Raw genomic sequence first — 21,712 nt, forward strand, 5'->3', positions numbered from 1 at the left:
ACATGACTATTGTATAACTAGTAGTAGTATGAACTCTAATTAATAGTTTATCAATATCTGTTTCTTAATTGTGCCAGACCAAATGTATGACATTAACAGAAGAAACTGGGGAGTATATGAAAACTCTCTGTACTATCTTTACAATTTTCTCATAAATCTGAAACTACTCTAAAAAGTTTTTTTAAGTAAATTAAAGGAAAAAAAACCAACACTGGTCTGACTCATGGCTGTGGTCAGTGTGGTTACTCCAGAGTCAACACTTGGGATACTTGACTCACCCTCCACCTCTGGCCTGCTGGGTGGCCAGTGTCCTTCGGTCACCGGGCACAGCATCCTGGTTAGGTTTCAAAATACTGCTCCTGGATCAATCCCTCTGCCAGGAAGAACAGGGCCAACAATCCTCCAAGACCCAGCGAATGCAGAGCATCACATCACAGTTACCCGAAGAGGCATCCAGCCAGTTCATGACCTCAGAGTCCTGCTCAAGGTGGGGTGAGAATGTAATCTACGTGGTGAAAATTTATGAGCTGTGGACAGTTTCCCACAAGCCAAAGAGTAGAACTAACTGACTAACAAACTTGCAAACCGCATGCTGTGGAAGGGAGAAGAAACAACTAGCAAACTGGGCAAACACAGAAGAAACACATTCCCCAGGGAAGGTAGCATCTGAGCAGAGTTTAAGTGGGACCATTAAAAAAAAAACATGTGCACCAATGCTTCTTATAAAGACAGAGCTCTACTCCCTTCCTCTTCCACCTCAGAGAATGTCAGTTCAGTACAGTTTAGTTCAGCCGCTCAGTCGTGTCCGACTCTTTGCGACCCCTGAATCACAGCACGCCAGGCCTCCCTGTCTATCACCAACTCCTGGAGTTCACCCAAACTCTTGTCCATCGAGTTGGTGATGCCATCCAGCCATCTCATCCTCTGTTGTCCCCTTCTCCTCCTGCCCTCAATCCCTCCCAGCATCAGAGTCTTTCCCAATGAGTCAACTCTTCAAACGAGATGGCCAAAATACTGGAGTTTCAGCTTTAGCATCATTCCTTCCAAAGAACACCCAGGGCCGATCTCCTTGCAGTCCAAGGGACTCTCAAGAATCTTCTCCAACACCACAGTTGAAAAGCATCAATTCTTCAGCACTCAGCTTTCTTCACAGTCCAACTTTCACATCCATACATGACCACAGGAAAAACCACAGCCTTGACTAGACAGACCTTTGTTGGCAAAGTAATGTCTCTGCTTTTGAACATGCTATCTAGGTTGGACGTTGGATGTTAATTGGATGAAAAACAGAAGAGCGGATTTAGTCACAGAGCAGAATGGGAGAAACCAAACACAAGGAAAAAGAGGAATTACAAAGGGATTGGGAGTAAGAAAGAAGTAGTGAAAAACACAAGAAGGGATGGGAGCAATTATAGGAAGAAAGATTAATTCAACTTGTCTGGCCACAGGAAGCCACAGTGACAGGAAGCATGGACCAGGGTGTTATTTGGGTTGAATATAAGAAGAGACCAAATTAAAGTTCCACTTCAAACACCCCTTAATAAGCACTAGTAAGAGCGAACTCCCTGACCTGAGAGCTGGAACGCTCCTTTGCTCCCCAGCTGCTCCTCTGTTACAGACACTCTTGACCCTGACAGAGTCTCGGATGTTGCAGACTCCCTACACTGTAGCCTGTTGGACCCAGGCTACCACCACCCCTGCGTTGATCTGAACCCAACGCTGCCAACCAGGAACTTCCCTGGTGGCTCAGACGGTAAAGTGTCTGCCTGTAATGCAGAAGAAAGTGAAAGTGAAGCCACTCAGTTGTGTCCAACTCTTTGCTACCCCATGGATTGCAGCCTACCAGGCTCCTCTGTCCATGGGATTCTCCAGGCAAGAGTACTGGAGTGGGTTGCCATTTCCTTCTCCAGGGGATCTTCCCAACCCAGGGATCAAACCCAGGTCTCCCGCATTCCAGGCAGATGCTTTAACCTCTGAACTTCCTGCAATGCAGGAGCCCTGGGTTCAATCCCTGGGTCGGGAAGATCCCCTGGAGAAGGAAATGGCAGCCCAAGGACATCAACCCAACCCATAGACCTACCCAACACCCGGGAAACGCCCCTGAGACCCTCCCAGGTACTGTTCTTTCACAGCAGCTCCACCTCAACATTTCTACAATTTTTAAAAAAATTTAATTAATGTCTGTCTCCCCTATCAGACTGTAAGATCATGAGAAGTGAAGTGAAGTCGCTCAGTCGTGTCCGACTCTTTGCGACCCCATGGGCTGTAGCCCACCAGGCTCCTCTGTCCATGGGATTTTCCAGGCAATAGTCCTGGAGTGGATTACCATTTCCTTCTCCAGGGGATCTTCCCAACCCAGGGATGGAACCTGGGTCTCCCAAATTGTAGACAGACGCTTTACCGTCTGAGCCACCAGGGAAGATCCATGGGAACAGGAACTCTGTTGGCTTTCTCATCATTTTGCCCCAGGGCTCCACAGCATGCCTAACATAGCGCAACTGTTTATGAATTAAATGAATGGATGGATGGATGGATGAAACCGTCCCTCTCCACCCCTCCCCCAAGCAATCTGAGACCTTCAGAAGGAAAAGAGGATATTTTAATTCCAAATGACTGGGAGACTGGGATTGACACATACATACTATTGATACTATGTATAAAACAGATGGGGATTCCCCAGTGGCTCAGTGGTAAAGAATCCAACTGCCAATGCCCCAGGCTGGAGAAGGAAATGGCAACCCACTCCAGTATTCTTGCCTGGACAGAGGAGCCTGGCGGATTACAGCCCATGGGATCACAAAAGGGTCAGAAACAACTTAGTGACTAAAAACAAACAAACAATAAAGTAGATAATTAATGAGAACTTACTGAAGAGCATAGGAAACTCAACCTAATACACTGTGGTATGTACAGCTAATTCATTTTGCCATACAGTAGAAACTAACATTGTAAAGCAACTATGCATGCATGCTTGCATGTTAAACCACTTCAGTCGTGTCCGACTCTGTGCGATGCTGTGGACGGTAGCCCACCAGGCTCCTCTGTCCATGGGATTCTCTAGGCAAGAATAACTGGAGTGGGTTGCCATTTCTTTCTCCAAGCAACTATGCTCCAATAAAATTAATCTCAAAAAATAAAGAAAAAAATCCCAAGTGACTAATACAGAGTTTGACCTGGGAATCAGTTTACCCATAGAAATGGTGATATAAATAATAATGAAGAGTCTGGTGCTACTAAACAAACCAGATACATAATTAGTAGTACAGTAATAAATAATACCAGGGCTTCCCAGGTGGTACTAGTGGTAAATAACTCACCTGCCAACGCAGGAGATGTAAGAGACGCAGGTTCAATCCCTGAATTGGAAATGAGGAGAAGGAAATGGCAACTCACTCCAGTATTCTTGCCTGGAGAATCCCATGGACAGAGGAGCCTGGTGTGCTACAGCCCATGGGGTTGCAAAGACATGATTGAAGTGACTTAGCATAGCAAATAATACCAAGCAATCATTGGGCATTTACAAAGTGCCAACTACTATGTTAAACCCTTTTCAGACATTATTCAGCAACTCTGCCAGGTACTTATTTCTTATCACTCTTTTGCAGGTGAGGCAACCGAGGCTCAGAGGGGTTAAGTCACCTGCCCAAAGTCACCCAGGTAGCTGTGACAGAGTAACAAGCCATCCAGGCCTGTCGAACTCCAAAGCCCCTTCTCTTTACTACTCCAGAGTTTAGCCACCTAACAGGAACAACAGATGTCAGTTAGGGCCTAGAATCTAGGCACCATTTATAACAGTGAATCCCCAGGAAGATGCCTTCTAGTTCCAAACAGTCAACTAATTGCTAGCAAACCATCTGATTCCCTGGTTAGAGACCACCTGCGGAGGGCCAGCTGGTCATGCAAGGAGGTCATGCAAAGAAGCAGGGACAGAGTAAGTCAGGTGAGGATGCTGGCTTCAGTGAGGAGAGGGGGCAGAATTAATTCTAAGGGGAAAATGAGACTGCTTTTCCCAACTATAAAGGAGTGGTAGGCTGTGGTTCCAACAGCCTTGGGAAAAGGAACCAGAAACATCTTCTGCCCACATATGCAGAGAGACTGGGCATGTCGCCACCCCAGATTCTGACCATCAAAAGGGATGGTGGATTCCCAGCCCTTGTCAAGAGTCTGGATGTCATCACTCCCACCCTCACTCACACACATACAAAAAGCTTAAACTGAAAAGAAATTGGCCAATCCACAGGGCCACCAAGGGGCTTCACTGAGACCATGAATATGGAAGCACTTATTCATCTGCAGTATAAAACAGTAGGTGCTTCTCTGGTGGCTCAGATGGTAAACAATCTGCCCGCAATGTGGGAGACTTGGGTTTGATCCCTGGGTTGAGAAGATCCCCTGGAAAAGGGAATGGCTACCCACTCCAGTATTCTTGCTTGGAGAATTTCATGGACAGAGGAGTCTGGAGGGCTACAGTTCATGGGGTCGCAAAGAGTCGGACACAACTGAGCTACTAACATACGTACATACACACACAGATTAATACAATAGAAGGCATCAAAACCGTATATCTGTGGATTTCTTTTTTAATCCAACCTCTGGTATTTAACAAGTATAAAAACATAGCAATAGTTCAACCTCTGAACCAAAGTAGATTTGCCACACAGGGGCTCTAGAGCAGATTCCAAGCATGGTGAAAGAACACTTAGGACACAAAGAAAGCCACCTTTAAGCCTGCTCAGACACTGGACACTGGCCTTATTCCTTTTCTGGCAGGGCTGCCAAAGCTACAAGGTCACAGAACTACAGTCACATGGCTGGATTTCTGAAAGGCACCATCAGGTTTCTCTTGGGAGCTTTACTGTCAAAGACATATCCAAGACCCCAACCCGCCAAGGGTCTGTGCTGGGCCCTGAGACAGACAACAGATGAAGGAAGTGGGAAGGCCTCCAGAGTGGGGCTCCAGAGGCAATGGGGAGCTCATTACTACAAGAGAGTGGGTTGTCTTGGGAAGACGTGAAGTCAAGGAGGCATGTGGAACTCACTGGCTTCAGCACACATTTATTTTCACTGTAATGGAGGTTAAATCTCACAAGGCTAAATTCAAGGTCTCAACAGGGCTGTATTCCTTCTGGAGGCTTCCGTGGAAAAATCCCTTCCCTTGGCTTTTCCAGCTGGAAGCTGCCTGCAGGTCTTAGCTCTCGGCCCCTTCCTTCATCTTTAAAGCAAGCAACACAGCATCTTCTGACTTTGTTCCCATCCTTCCCATCCTCTGATTCCTACTCTCCTTCTTCCTCTTTCCCCTATAAGGACCCTCTCCTGAGCTTCCTTAATTTAGTCACACTCCCTTCTCCATGTAAGGTGATACATGCACAGGTTCCCAAATTAGAGTCCAGACACCTTGGGGGCAGGGGAGGCACTATTCCGCCTACCACCTAAATGGGCAGGGAAAGTCAGCCCCCCCCAAAAAAAAAATTAATATTCAGAGAAAAACAGATGGGACTTCCTTGGAGGTCCCATGGTTAAGATTCTGCCTTCCAATGCAGGGGGAGTGGGTTTGATCCCTGGTCGAGGAGTAAGATCCTACATGCCACGCAGTGAGGGGAGGGGTGGGGGGGTACCCTTCAGAGAACAGCGGGGATGAGAGGATATGTTTTCCCCCAGCTTCCCCAGTTGTGCTTTCCTGACCTGCTGCCTCTTGTCCTTGAATTTCTTGAGACACCACTCATCTGCTCTGCCAGTTGCCTCAGAAGATTCGCTTAGCTCTCGCCCCAAACCACACAAGGAGCAGGTGGTGGACGTGAAATTTACACCCATGTCTCTCTCACTTTAAAGCCTGGGTCCCAAACCACAGGCACCCAGGAAGCACAGACAATCTCTGGGAAACTTAAGGAGCTGAGTAGGTCAGCAGACTGGACCGAAGGGTCAAGCCTAACAAATCAAGTTTAACAAGGAGAACTGAAGGCCCTTAAGAAACCAACTATTTGACTGAAGGGTGGGTGAAGCACAGAAGCAAACCTTGTTTAAAAAAAAAAAAGACCTGGGGATCATTTCACCCCTGAAACTAAGAACAACTTCTTGCAGAAATGTGTCTTTTCATCCAAGCACACAGTCTCAGGGCAACATGCAGCGAGTCCTGAGGACAAACGTGCCACCTACCCAGCAGCGACCACAGCCAAACAAACCAAGCTAAGTGGTGCCATCATATCTCCCTCCCTGGTGAGCCTGGGAGCTCCCTCTGCTTGGGATGATCAGCAGGAGCCTAGTGTCAGGAACGTTTAGCCAGGGTAACTTCAGGAACAAGAACCCAGGAGAAGGCAGCAGGTACAGGAGAGGGGTGCTACAAACAGGATAGTTCAGTTCAGTTCAGTCGCTCAGTCGTGTCCGACTCTTTGCGACCCCATGAATCGCAGCACGCCAGGCCTCCCTGTCCATCACCAACTCCCGGAGTTCACTCAGACTCACGTCCATCGAGTCGGTGATGCCATCCAGCCATCTCATCCTCTGTCATCCCCTTTTCTTTCTGCCTCACAATTCCTCCCAGCATCAAAGTCTTTTCCAATGAGTCAACTCTTCTCATGAGGTGGCCAAAGTACTGGAGTTTCAGCTTTAGCATCATTCCTTCCAAAGAAATCCCAGGGCTGATCTCCTTCGGAATGGACTGGTTGGATCTCCTTGCAGTCCAAGGGACTCTCAAGAGTCTTCTCCAACACCACACTTCAAAAGCATCAATTCTTCGGTGCTCAGCTTTCTTCACAGTCCAACTCTCAAATCCATACATGACTACTGGAAAAACCATAGCCTTGACTAGACGGACCTTTGTTGGCAAAGTAATATCTCTGCTTTTGAATATACTATCTAGGTTGGTCATAACTTTCCTTCCAAGGAGTAAGCGTCTTTTAATTTCATGGCTGCAGTCACCATCTGCAGTGATTCTGGAGCCCCCCAAAATAAAGTCTGACACTGTTTCCATTGTTTTCCCATCTATTTCCCATGAAGTGATGGGACCAGATGCCATGCTGAATGTTAAGCTTTAAGCCAACTTTTTCACTCTCCTCTTTCATTTTCATCAAGAGGCTTTTTAGTTCCTCTTCACTTTCTGCCATAAGGGTGGTGACATCTGCATATCTGAGGTTATTAATATTTCTCCCAGCAATCTTGATTCCAGCTTGTGCTTCTTCCAGCCCAGCATTTATCATGATGATTTCTCTTCTGCATGGAAGTTAAATAAACAGGGTGACAATATACAGCCTTGACATACTCCTTTTCCTATTTGGAACCAGTCTGTTGGTCCATGTCCAGTTCTAATTGTTGCTTCCTGACCTGCATATAGGTTTCTCAAGGGGCAAGTCAAGTGGTCTGGTATTCTCATCTCTTTCAGAATTTTCCACAGTTGATTGTGATCCACACAGTCAAAGGCTTTGGCATAGTCAATAAAGCAGAAATAGATGTTTTTCTGGAACTCTCTTGCTTTTTCAATGATCCAGCGGATGTTGGCAATTTGATCTCTGGTTCCTCTGCCTTTTCTAAAACCAGCTTGAACATCTGGAAGTTCCTGGTTTATGTATTGCTGAAGCCTGGCTTGGAGAATTTTGAGCATTACTTTACTAGCGTGTGAGATGAGTGCAATTGTGCAGTAGTTTGAGCATTCTTTGGCATTGCCTGGACTTCCCTGGTGGCTCAGACGGTAAAGCATCTTGCTTACAATGTGGGAGACCTGGGTTCAGTTCCTGGGTTGGGAAGATCCTCTGGAGAAGGAAATGGCAACCCACTCTAGTACTCTTTCCCGGAAAATCCCATGGACAGAGGAGTGTGGTGGGCTACAGTCCATGGGGTCGCAAAGAGTCAGACACAACTAAGCGACTTCACTTCTTTGGGATAAAACAAACAGGATAAACTGTCACCAAATGTAAATACCAGAAGGGCTGTCATGTGAAAAGGGGATTAAGCTTGTTGTGTGTGACTCCAAAGGTTAGAACAAGGAGCAATGAGTAGATGTGCCAGGGACACAGATTCCAATTCAAAGGCAGGGAGGAACAGTTTTCTAACAGCAATGCTTGAAGGTAAACAGCACTGTTTCAGTGGAGGAATGTAAACAGGGCAGGGCTGCCAGTTCACAGATGGGTTTAAAAGATTCCAGGGTCAATCAACAAGGGGGCCTCTTCCAAATCTGAGAGTGGATGACTCCCTCTATTTACTAACAATCATCTATTTACATATTAGAGAAAACATCAGACAGTCATCCCAGGGACAGGAAGCACTGAGGTGAGAACAGCACACTCTGTAAGAGGGAAAAAAATAACAGAAAACCAGAGAACAAGGTTTTCTCCAGATCGTATCCTGGGTTTTCATATGTACAGAATGGACTTGAGAATAAGCCCGCTGACTGGGTGCAGCCACTCCTGCCCAAAGTTGGAGTGGTGGTGGGGAGGTGCTTTGGCCCCCTGGCTGCTCCCCACGGCCTGAGGGACTCCAGCCTGGACTGGAAGTGAATGAGTCACCCCAGACACAGCCCTGACACCAGACTCATCCCAACACAAACTCCAAATCAAAGTTTGCTGGTTGCCCACCCAGCAGAGGAAGGAAATCAACTAACTCTAGCCTGCCCCAAAGGAAACCCGGGATGTCACATTAAAAGCTGTAAATGCTTTTGGACAATGGACAAAAAATACAGAAAACATGAGCCTTTGTGGAACTTTCCAAGAAGCACTGGAAATTCATGGTTGACAATATCTATCCTTTCAATACTCAGGAAGAGGCGGAAAAGCACCAGGAGGCTCTCAGGGAGTCATTACAAGATACTAAGAAACTGTGTATAGAGGCTGAGCCAAGGCCCAGTGCAAGTATCCATACTGAAGAGGAAAGTGAAGAAAACCAGCGGGAGCAGAAGAGACAGCAGAAATGTCAGAACTGCCAAACTGGAAGCTCCTTAAGCGGAAGTATGAGCAGATCTGGTTTGGGCTGCCCACTGGGAGTGCAGTGGGTGAAATCAAGGAATGCCTGAGTGAATGCTGAGCCAGCCGTGAGCAAGTCCTTGAGAGGATGAAGAGAGCCTCCAGACAGCTCAGGATGACTCTCAATTCTGGTAGAAGATGGACTCAAATTCTCATGAAGACTCAGAAACTGGCTCTGGTCAGACAAGTGTCTGTGTCTATAGACGGAGTCCCTACTCATGACACTCTTCTGTAATATTTTGATAGTGAGAAGAACACCGCCAATAGCACCATTCAGTATGGTATACATTTAATAAATTTCAGTGAACTTCAAAAATTGGGTTTTTTAATGTGGTCTTTGTGTTCTCTAAGCTGCCACAGGTTATTTTCAGACTCTTAAAATATAAGGTCCACCAATATGTTATCCTGTCACTTTTAATTAAATCTCATTTTCTCCTCTGAATCTGAGAAAGCTCAAACGCAATAAACTTTGCTAAGAAAAGGGCTGCATTTTGTCTTTTTAGCAAAAGAGAAAAAGCAAGCCACACAAGTGCATCATGTTAAATGCAAGAATTGAAGAGCACCCACATACAACAAGATAAAATTGGGGAGCAAAGGTTTAATACTTGGGAAAAGCAGTTTTGCTAAGTTCTATTTAGTTTCTCTAGTAGTTAACAAGACTATTTACAGGTTTTTAACAAATAATAGAGCAACAGATATATTTAGATCGGATTTATTTCTTCCTCTCTTTCAATTATTATTATTGAGCCTCACATTCACTCCCCCACCTGCCCCAACATTCACACACACACACACACACACACACACACACACACACACATATGTTGGCACCATGTACACACAGAAATGTCTGCCTAGAAAGAAAAAATGGGGACTTCCCTGGTTGTGGTTAAAGAATCCATCTCACACTGCAGAGGACATAGGTTTGATTCCTGATCGGGGAACTAAGACTCCACATACCATGGAGCAACTAAGCCCTTGCGTCACAACCACTGAGCCCATGCTATGCAACTAGAGAAGTCCGGGCACCACAACCAAGAGGCTGCACAGACAAAATAGGAAACAAAAAAGTGATGGGAAGGCTCCCAAAGTCCTCCTTCAACTATTGGCCAAACCAGCTGCAGGGAGTAGAAGAGGAGAAAGAAGACAGCTGTCTCTTCAGGGATCCAAGCATCATTTAGGTCACAAGCAAAAAGCCAAGATTCCCATCCAATGGTGATATAAGCAGCTCCCACCTTAACTAAGGAAAAGAATCTACAGCTTACTGAGTGGCTACCATGCATGGGTCAGGAGCTCTTTAGGGGCACCCTGCCTAGGCTCACATTTAATCTCCCTATCAACCTAGTAAAATGGGAAAGGATGATGAGTTTCAGTAATTCAGACATACAGCAAGCTAACTCCAGTCCCATCACTTCATGGCAAATAGATGGGGAAACAATGGAAACAGTGACAGACTTTATTTTCTTGGGCTCCAAAATCACTGCAGATGGTGACTGCAGCCATGAAATTAAAAGACACTTGCTCCTTGCAAGAAAAGCTATGACCAACCTAGACAGCATATTAAAAAGCAGAGACATTACTCTGCCAACAAAGGTCCATCTAGTCAAAGCTATGGTTTTTCCAGGAGCCATGTATGGATGTGAGAGTTGGACCATAAAGAAAGCTGAGCACCAAAAAATTGATGCTTTTTAACTGTGATGTTGGAGAAGACTCTTGAGAGTCCCTTGGACTGCAAGGAGATCAAACCAGTCAATCCTAAAGGAAATCAGTCCTGAATATTCATTAAAGGACAGATGTCAGCTGAGGCTGAAGCTCCAATACTTTGGCCACCTGATGCAAAGAACTGACTCATTAGAAAAGACCCTGATGCTGGAAAAGATTGAAGGCAGGAGAAGGGGATGACAGAGGATGAGATAGTTGGATGGCATCACCCATTGAACAGACATGAGTTTGAGTAAGCTCTGCAAGTTGGTGCTGGACAGGGAAGCCTGGTGTGCTGCAGTTCATGGGTTTGCAAAGTCAGGCATGACTAAGTGACTGAACTGAACAAGCTAACAGATCTGAGGGAACCAGGTTTGTCCCATTCAAGTCCATGTTTGCCCACCTTACCGACCCTGCTAACTCCTCAGTACGCAATCTGCATGCCTCTAATAGGGAATCCCCCAACCAGGATGCAATTCCACTCACCTGAACAGATGAGCACACACTGCTCAGAATCCTGCCCTGTCTTGGCTAAAACACCTTCTATGCTGATGACTGGAGAAGGCAATGGCACCCACTCCAGTACTCTTGCCTAGAAAATCCCATGGGTGGAGGAGCCTGGTGGGCTGCAGTCCACGGGGTCATGAAGAGTCGGACACGACTGAGTGACTTCACTTTCACGCACTGGAGAAGGAAATGGCAACCCACTCCAGTGTTCTTGCCTGGAGAATCCCAGGGACGGGGGATCCTGGTGGGCTGGCATCTATGAGGTCACGCAGAGTTGGACACGACTGAAGCGACTTAGCAGCAGCAGCAGCAGCAGCAGGCTGATGACTTGTGCCTTGAGTCTTCCAAAACAGAGGGAGCCATCACCACCTGTCAAGCTAGGAAAGGGCAAAGCCTGAGCCAGGCAACACACAGTAAAGATGGTCCTCAGGGAACTTTCTGTTCCTAACACCCTTCTGGATGTTTGGTTTCTCAAACCAAACAACGTTTTATTGGACTTGTTTCTCTACATTTTTCTCAGAAGAAAAACAACTTCCCAGGTGGATTCAACACAGAACCACACCTATTCTTGCTGTGCTGCTGCTGCTGCTGCTAAGTCGCGTCAGTCGTGTCCCGACTCTGTGCGACCCCGTAGACGGCGCCCAACAGGCTCCTCCGTCCCTGGGATTCTCCAGGCAAGAATACTGGAGTGGGTTGCCATTTCCTTCTCCAATGCATGAAAGTGAAAAGTGAAAGGGAAATCGCTCAGTCGTGTCTGACTCTTAGCGACCCCATGGACTGCAGCCCACCAGGCTCCTCCATCCATGGGATTCTCCAGGCAAGAGTACTGGAGTAGGGTAGTACCTTCCAATTGTCTAACAGCAAGAATGTGTCCAGGACCATTTGATCCTCTCTATGAACTCCTGGCTTCCCATGGGACGGGGCATCAGTCAGCCCCACCCCTTCTTAGCAACCTGGAAGCATCGTAGATTCTCTCCGCCTCCTGCACTGCCCCAGTTAGCGGTTGCTTCTGTTTGACCCTGCCCCCCAGTGTCTCAGCCGCTCTTTCCCTTCCCCATGCCAGCCCCCTAATTGGGACCATATGTGTGTCCCATCTGCGTATCAGCAGTGGTCTCAAGTGTCCTGCAGCCTTCACTCTTATCTTCCTCCAACCCCCTGTCCACACGCCAGTGTGGTCTTTTCAGATCTGTCCATTCATTTGCACTTCAGCTTAAGTAGTCAAACAGTTACCTCCCTTGAATTCAGGATAATAATACAAGCTTCTTCACCCAGCATAGAAGACCAGGCCCCTGACAGGCATAGACCATAGATCAGTGGTCTGCAAAGGCTCCGGACTCCATGGCCTCTGTAAGCCTGCCTGGTGACCCCCATTCTGCTCAGACCTCACCCTCCCTGAGTCCCCAGCCAGGTTTCCTGCCTTGTGCTCCCCCAACCACACACACACACTGCAGTGCCCTTCTCAGCACACACACTGACTGTCCACTTCCTGCTCTACCTCCCCATTACAGAGCAGGGGTTCCTGGAGGGAGGGCCTGCCCCTTAATCTATATAGTGTTTAGTACTCAATGACCCTCAATCAATGCACATGTGACAAAGGGTCAAAGGGCAATGTTAAGAGCACACCGCAAGCTGACTGATGGATAAGCGCAAAGGCTCCAGAAATTTAGTTCAAGGAAGGCTGCCCAAGCTTTGCTCTGAAGTTTGAGAGTCACGTTTCTGAATAATCTTGACTCAGTGAGTCCAAAAAGAACAACTGAGCTTCCATATTACAGAAAGGAGACTCATCCCTGAATGAGGCACTCAGGACAAAGGTCTCCGTCAAAGGAAATGATTTCAGCCTATGAAATCAGCCCTGACACTTGAGGCCCCAGGGAAAACCTAACGGTTTCCCCGTTACCAAAATAAACGTTTAATAGGGTGTGTTCCATCCTCAGTTGCTTTCAGAAATGACTTCAGGGATTGGTCTGTTTTCTTTCCAAGCATCCCACATGTCCTAAGACTTCAGCAGGACTCAGACATGTAATCAGGTCACTTAACTTCCACCCCACCCTCTCAGCTCCTTATCTTTCGAAGATACTACATAGAATAATAACACTTTCAGATATGAAATGAACAGTCAGAAACCCCTTTTTTGGACTTAAAAATTTAAATATTATCAAAAGGGACCTTTTATTTTCAGTAACAAAAAGGCCACACATTATTCTAATGAGCTTTCTGATAAGAAATCTCATCCACACTAGTCTTATTTTTCACAATTATTTCTTTTGAAGATTTTTTGTGTGGTAAGACTAGAAGTGATACAGAAAACAAGAGATGAGGAATCTTTTAATCATTTTTAAAAACAAAGAAAAAAAATAGATCAGACATCAGGTAAATTATAGCAGCTGAGTCAAGACCTCCTATAAACATTAAATCTTGGTTCTCACTGCTGTGACAGAATGTTTTGAAACTTCTCACGTACCCCTGAGCCCCAAAACATGGAGTGGTTATCTTTCATGGGCTGGGTGATTCCATAGGCTAATGAATGCTGGGATTATTCCAAATATTTTGGAGAGGGGCAGAGATTTCCACAATTTGGGCCATCGTCCACTTTTTGGCCTCAGAACTGTCATGGCACTTGCGGGTGTCATTTAGACAATGAGCGTGTCATGAGGCTCAAGGTCCACCAGAAGTCAAATCTTCCGCCATCGTGGGCCTGACTGGTTCTAATCAGTTTAATGTCATATCTTTAACGGCTATGTTATTCTTTCCAAGGTTGTCCCCTTCCCTCCTGTCTCAAGACAGCCCACCTTCCAAGTATACTGTGGACCAATCAGCAGTGACAAGAATCACAAATTCTACTATCCACTGGTACAGTAAGCACTAGGTTACTACTATTTGGTAAATACTTAATAGTTTGAAAAATAAATGCATGTAAGAAAAAATGATTTGTTTCAGAAAGTATTCAGTGTGTTAGTCGCTCAGTCATGTCCAACTCTCTGTGACCACATGGACTGTAGCCCGCCAGGCTTCTCTGTCCATGGAATTCTCCAGCCAAGAATACTGGAGTGGGTTGCCCTTCCCTTCTCCAGGAGATCTTCCATGTTCAGCATGCATGCTAATAACTTTTGGATTTAGGCGGCACTTTCATGTGAGTCTGATTAGTATGCTCTCCTGTGCTTAATCGGCATCTTTAAACACACTTTTGAGAGGAGCACCCTCTGCACCTGGCGGGCATCTGGTTTCCTGAAGTACTCACTGCAGGCCTTTGTTCCCACCCTCGGGGCCCTGCCCCATCACTGACCCCACTCTTCCACGTCACCATACCACGGTCACCTTGCTGCAACTGCAGAACAAACACCAGAGCTCTGGGCTCCTAACTGGACTTCCCACCTGCTCCCTTTTCCAAAGCCTCAATTGGCTTCCCGCTCCCATCACAACAAACCTTAAGATGACATGCAAAGTCCAGCACTGTCCCCATCCCCACCACCAACTGACGGAACACACTTTCTTCATTCACTCTCCTCCAGCTACACTGATACTGACCTTGCTGGTCCCGGAACACGCCAAACACCCTCCTGCCCCTGTGCCTTCTGCCTTAGGGTCGCTGGTGTCCCTGTCCTCTTCCCCAATACCCTTCCCCCACGCAGCCAAGCTCCAGACTTTCAGGTCTCAACTTCTTGGTAATCGATTCATAGAAAAAAATCTCTCCCTCAGAAAAGATTACTCCCACCAAGGAGGATTTTCCACCATGCCCTGCGCCATCCTCATAGTCCACCTCATCCTGGTGCACTGTTCTCCCGGCTCTGGTCATCTGCTGATATGCTACAGTTTGTTTATTTGTGTTTATTGGCATCTCCCCTGCTAGGTCTCTGTCACTAGAATTCAAGTTGCCATGAGTGGGCGCTTTGCTAAGGATATTGCCGTATCATTAGGATTAATGCAGGGCTTGGCACACAGTGGGATGTTAGTAAATACTTATATTAAATGAATGAATGAATAAACAACATTTGCATTACATGTAAGTTGCACCCCTACAGGGGTGATAAAGCTCCACAGTCTCCAAGACCTTTCCTGTCTTTGAAGCACCCTGGGAAAAGACACCAAGTCTGGGCTGGGGGAAGGGAACACAGAAGGAGCATAGAAGTCAGATTAATAGACCACCTTCTCAGGGGTCCCCAGCCCATGCCCAGAGTCAGCTCCCTCTCCTCCCTGCCCGCTGCACACCCTTGAAAGACAGGAAAGAGCTGAAGAATGCAAGTTACAAAGCCAAGAATGCTACAGAAAACATGGATGCTACAAAAAACAAGAATGCTACAGAAAACCTAGGCAGAGTCAGAAGAGGAATTTCTGGAAGAGGAAAACCTTACCTGAGGGCAGGAAAAGCAAAGGTCACAGCTCCCAAATCTGGAGCAACATAGTCAAGAGCAATACACATAGCCCAGGAAGGAGAGAAAGTAGCCCAGCTCAGAGATCATGGGAGCAATGATGTTGATGTCACCACTGATAGGATGGATGAAGTGAAAGAGCCATCTTTTGGCAACTAATACTTGCACTGCATTTTACACTTTAAAGCATCAACACAATGTGACTTTACTGATTCACATAAAAGCCAGTAAGGCAGACAGTAAAAATTTTACAGATATGGAAACAGGCTCAGAAAAGCCAAGTGATTTTTCTGCAAGACTGCACAGCAAGCAAGCAGAGGAGATGGAACTTAAAGGGTCTTCCAGCTACAAGGACTGAGTGAAGTGAAGTGAAGTCACTCAGTCGTGTCCGACTCTTTGCGACCCCGTGGACTGTAGCCCACGAGGCTCCTCTGTCCATGGGATTCTCCAGGCAAGAATATTGGAGTGGGTTGCCATTTCCTTCTCCAGGGATCTTCCCGACCCAGGGATCAAACCCAGGTCTCCCGCATTGCAGGCAGACGCTTTAACCTCTGAGCCACCAGGGAAGACTCCCTCAATTCCAAATGAATTTTTTCTTGAGGCCCCACTATAAGTGATTAACAAGACATTATCCATGGAATGCAAGTAACTATTCAAAAGCAGGATACCCCTCACCCACCCCGCCCCAAATTCCTCTAGAGATTTATTCCACACTCTCTTGACTTGGGAGAAATCTGGCTTTCTCTAAGCCTTCCTAAGGTGGCCAAAAGCTGAAAAGCCCAAAGAGAAGTCAAGCCCAGGTCTTTAACACTGTTGCCTCAGGGCTCTGCAAAACCACAGCAAGAGGCTGCAGAGTATAAAAGAAAACTGCTGCTGAAAGTATTTTTATGTGAAAATGCACCCTCTGCAAAAACTTGTTATAAGGGCTCATATTTTTCAATAAGTTCTTTCAAAATGCCATTACCATCACTCTCATGGAAACTTGGGTTCAGAAAACGCATGGCAGGTTCATTAAATTTATTAGAACGGCATTCTTGCTTGAAAATATCTGATGTGCAATTAAAAAAGAAAAAAAAAATCTCTGACATTCATAAATCCAAAAAGATGCTGCTCTGGTAGATGCAAAAATGAAGAGAGAGAAAACAAAGGATTTTTCCTGGAGTTCCAAGAGGTCCAAAGCTGGGCCCTCCAAGCTCAGCAGAGAGAAGGGAGTGCAGACGTAAGCCACTTTCCTGGAAGCACGGCAGAGTTCAGAGGTCCCAGGCACAGATCCCAGGCACAGAACAAGCACCCAGGCCGCCTTGGGAAAGCAAGAGGTGTTTCTGACAGTCGAAGTCAACATGTCTAGTCACAATGGAAACCGAGGAGAAGTCAACGCTGACCTCAGAGATGGGTCCAGCGCACTCCTTGGGCAGCAAATGCATCTGGCCTCTGGGCCCCACCAGTGCTGTGGGAGACCGCTTGCCTCCATGGGGGCCTCAGAAGGGGCGGGGGCGGGTACCAGGGCTCTGGGCTGTGTAGGCATCTGCCTCCAAGAAAGGCAGGGGCCCTCCGCCCTGTAGCTCTGGGAATAAAGTCAGCCTGGGGGCCAGGACCGGGCACCGTGGCTTTCTGGACAGGGGCCCCACCACTCTCTGGCCATCTTCTCAGGCTGTTGCTTCTGCACAACGTCACCCCCATCTATTTAGACTGAGTATTTGCCAGCTTGCCTCCATCCAGCCAGATGCTGCCTTTCAAGGATTGCGTATTTCTATAATTATTTCCAGGAGAAGCAAACACTTTCGAGCCACTAGGGTTTGCCATGGAATTCACTTTCCCACAGAGGGGTGTCGGTCCGCCTCTGCCCCTGCTCTCTGTGGGCTCACCACAGGGTGGGCCCCCAAAGCCCCACCATCAGTGCAATCTGGTTTGAAATAAACCCCTTGGCATCAGTGAAGTGTTAATTCACCTCTTGGGTTTGGCTTTTTGTTTCTTGGTTGTTTTTTTTAACCCTGTATTTCTTTGAAAGGAGCCTCACTTTGAAAGAGAGTTTTAAACATGTTCCCTTTAGGCCATACTGCAAAAAATAATATCGTTTTCTTAGCAGCAGAGTCTTGGCCTAAAGGCTTCCAGGAAACCAGCATGTTGTACTGGGCCCCAAAGAGGGGTGTGTCGGCCTGGCCGACAGAGCTCAGCATGAGTCAGGGGCAGGTTGGTCTGGCCAAGACCACCTCTGAGGCTGCCACTGAGAAGGCAGATCTCCTTGTCCACAGCTGGCAGTCAAGGCTCCTTAAAAGTCACTTTCAGAAGACTCTTCTGACATCAAGTTCCTGGCAGGCACAGTGGAAAGAACTGCCTCCAAATGATAGCACAGGATTCCATGGTGGCCTTTTCTGACATCATTGGAATTACCACCTCCAATCTCTTGAGTAGATCCAGGAAAGTGCCCAACCCTTAGATTTTCATTTAAACTAATGCAGGCATGCAGTTGGAATCTCAAAGACCCACTGCCTTGTCAAAATACTTGGGCCTGTAGCCCTAAACACTTGAGGACTGGGAAATACTTTCCTGAGGGATGGGATGGAAAAAACAAAAGGCTCCCATGAGTAATCTAACCTAAGGTAGGAAGGGCAGAGGGTGAAGGAGCTGGAGACTTTAAACTCCCCACTTCAATGCCACTGGGCATTTAACTTGTCAAACACAGAGCACCTACTATGTGCAAGTCACCTTCAAGATGGTGGAGAGGGCATACTGCGAAGCTGCCACACAGCAGAGAAATCAGGTTAGGTTCAGCTAACAGCTTTGGCTTAAACAGTAAGAAGTAAGTATGGAGAGCAGCAGTTCAGGGCTGGTACCATGGCTCTAAGGTCATCAAGGATCCGGGCTCCTCCTCTCTCTGTGGTCCACTAAGCTAGAGCAGGGCTTCTGACATTGCAGTTACTTCACAGTCCCAGATGGTTGCTGGATTTCAGCCACCTTGTCCATGTTCCAAGCAGTAGGCTGGAGGACAGAGAAAAAGCCAAAGGGGCGCACTGTCTATACAAGTCAGTCCCTGGAACCGTGTTATAAGCCACACATCACACTTCACCTTTCACTCACTAAAGCTTAAGTCGCTGGCCCATAGCCAGGTGAAAGAGAGGCTGAGAAATAAAGTCTTTTAGCTTGGCACATTACTGTATTCAAAAAGTCAGGCTTTTGATTACTGAGAAAGCAGGATAGGATACTGGATGTAAAATTAGCAGCCTTTGCCACATAACGCATAGAAAGAGTATTTGAAGATAAGCCAATTTGGAGGTCTACTAAGTTTAACCATTGGTAGTAGGAAAAAAAGAAAAGGTATTGAGGGTTGAAGGCTCAAGTGATATTATACTTCAGGGAAACTAAAAACTTTATTAAGTTGGAGGTGTTATGAACAAGTAATAAAATCAGCTTCCCAGAACTATCCACCTTTGAATTGAACATACTTCATGAAACATTACATCTCAAAGGGAAGTTTCTTAGGCATTATAGAACAGTGGCTCCATCAGACTCACTAGAGAGCTTTTTAAAAACAAATCCCTAAGATTCCCCACTTTTTGAAATTGTGATACATGGTTTAGAGTTGAGGCCTAAAATTCTGTACACACACACACAAGCAATCAAGGTAACTCCTCCAATGGGTATTTTATCCAACTCTTCATTTCAAACATGAGGAGACAATTTACAACAATCATGTGATTCGTCCAGGGTCCCTAATGACCATCCAACCACCCCCCAGAGGTCTTAGATTCCAGGTTAGATCCATCCACCTAAATTATAGTTACCTACCCACCAGCAAACATGGTACAATGGTCGGCTGAATCCCCACCCCTGCAGTCAGACTCAGCACTCTCAGAGACGCATGCTTCCTGGGGCTGCAATACCACCTACCCTGGGGAACTCGAGGAGGGGTTTAAAATGAGTATTATGCACAACATGTGCATGAATCTGCTCTATATATCCACATCTGCAGCCCCCTTCTCTGACATCTCAAAGACGCTGGGAAGGAGGCAAAAGGCAGGAGCCAGGGATAAAGAACAGAGGCTGGCAATGAGCCACACTTGAGTCAGCATGTGAATGCAGTCGCTTCCTGTGTTGGGGATTTCCCGACCACATGTAGGCGAATCCAAATGAGACAGGTTCCACCATCAATTGGTAGGAATGAAACAGCCAAACTCTCATCTCTGCCCCAACCCAACCATTGTTGGGGTGGGCCTCTGTCCTGACAGAGGCTGCTGGCGGGATCAGGCTATGGTTCTACCTACCTGGGCTTCCCTGGGTCCCAGCCCATTTCCACAGCCTGGTCCCCACCTCCCCAGTCATGTGAGTCTTACTGCATCCTCACAGTGCTGAATAGATGGTCTTTGCTTAGATCTATCAGGGTTAGTTTCTGCTGCTAAAAATAAAAGACCCAGGATAAATGTCCTCAAGGAAGTAGGGAGAGCTCCAGATCTCCAGAGGTTATCTGTCTCAGGATAACTGGATAACCAAAAGTCTGGAAAGGGGGACAAAGGTTAAAGGAAGATGCTCAGGCTAGGCTAGGCATGGCAAGGCAGGGACCAGAGGACCCAGAGGGGATCTGATGAGGTAGCGACCACATCTCCTCTGCTGCCCTCTCTTCCTTCCATCGATTCTTCCTCCTCTCTCTCCTGGTCTTGTCTGCCTCCCTTCCTGACAGAAAAGCGTCCATTTCTCCTCTTTCTTGCCTGTTACATCCAAGAAATAAAGTTATCTCTTTTGTCTAGAAGCTAAAACTCAAAAAAAACCCTGACACTCTTGGCTGAGCTTTGAAAACACAAGGAGATAAGCAGAAACTGCCTTTGATAAGGGTGGAGAAAGTCCACACTGGTACGCTTGTGGCAGACAATATCAAACTTTAGGTGTACACACTACCTCATCCAGCAATTCCACTCCTAGCAATTAACCCTGAACAGAACAATTGCACAAACATACTTCTAAGTATATAACTTCATATGTACCAAGTATTTCTAATAACCTAAATGTCCATTCATAGGAGCTTGGCTACCAATAACCTACAATGTCAAAGAATCTAAAACAGAATGCATACATATGAAAGAATGACTTTGCTATACACTTGAAACCCATGCAATATTGTAAGTCAACCACAGCTCAATTAAAAAAAAATTATACTTAAAAAAAATTAGGAGCTTGGCTAAATTATCTACATCATGGAATATCAGAAAACTTTTTTAGTGATTTATATACACAACCTTAAAAAGTATAAATAAAGATACATTGTTTTAAAAGGTATCAGAACAATGTATAGAGACATATATTACAAGAATAGCCTCCTTTCTAAAAAATAACTTGTATGTATAAAGTTACATTAACATCTAAAAAAATATTTGCCAAATCCTTAAGAGCAGTTATAATTAGAGGTGATAAAATAGGGTGCTTTCTATTTAAGTCATACATTTCTGTAGTGCTTCAGTTTTAATTACAAACAAGTAATTACAATAATAAGAAAAGAAATAAAATAAATGGAAGCTGAAATGTCCTTTGAACATGCAAAACAGCGGTGTTGGGAAGCCCATGGTTTCCGTTTAAGGCAACAGGCAATCCAGCACCCAACACAGAATGCAATTCAACATGAACTTTCTCCTTCCTCCTCTTTTTACACATGACCACACACAGTTGAAAGTTAAAATCCCCACCCAAAGTCAAGTAGAACCGATAACACAAAAGGGTGAGGTGCTACAGAAGCAAACAAGCACATCAGTTACAGAAGATGGCAGAAGAATCACAAAGGTCAGGCACCAGAATGAGGAGCCCAGCAATTTCCACAACTATCTAGCGTGGGAACAAGTCTTATGTGCTAAGAGCCTCTGAACATATTGCCACGCGACAAATAAGATTAATAAGAATGAAATGGTAACTGTATTTCATGTCTAGGTTTCAGTAGTTCAGGGAAATGTGTCCCTATTGAAATTTTAAGCAAAAAGCTAAACATTTAGTCTTACCACTTGAAAAAATAAACTTTGAAATTCAGGAAAATGAACTAATGTAAAATATCTAATTGCCCAAAATGTTCTACAAGTAATCTATCAGCTTGGACCAAAAATCTGTTCCTTTTTTTCCATATCTTACAGAAAACCCGAACAAACATTTTGACCAACTCAATATGTGTAGGTTGTATTTAATGAACAAAATTTATGAATTCTGGTTTTTATT

The 21,712-nt window shown here is 45.9% G+C and overlaps 1 protein-coding gene across 5 annotated transcripts in view; it reads right to left on the bottom strand.

Moving 5' to 3' along the window:
* CGNL1 (cingulin like 1) overlaps positions 1 to 21,712 on the bottom strand; it is a 172,859-nt gene that overhangs the window by 128,985 nt on the left and 22,162 nt on the right. Inside the window, exon 2 of one of the 5 annotated variants that reach the window (XM_069596398.1) lies at positions 11,136 to 11,533. The exons of the other annotated variants lie outside the window; for them this stretch is intronic. The gene's annotated coding sequence lies outside the window, so the exon portion shown is untranslated. The remainder of the gene's footprint in view (positions 1 to 11,135; positions 11,534 to 21,712) is intronic. 5 annotated transcript variants of the gene reach the window in all.

Source organism: Ovis canadensis, chromosome 7 (genome assembly GCF_042477335.2).
Source record: "Ovis canadensis isolate MfBH-ARS-UI-01 breed Bighorn chromosome 7, ARS-UI_OviCan_v2, whole genome shotgun sequence".
NCBI lineage: Eukaryota > Metazoa > Chordata > Mammalia > Artiodactyla > Bovidae > Ovis > Ovis canadensis.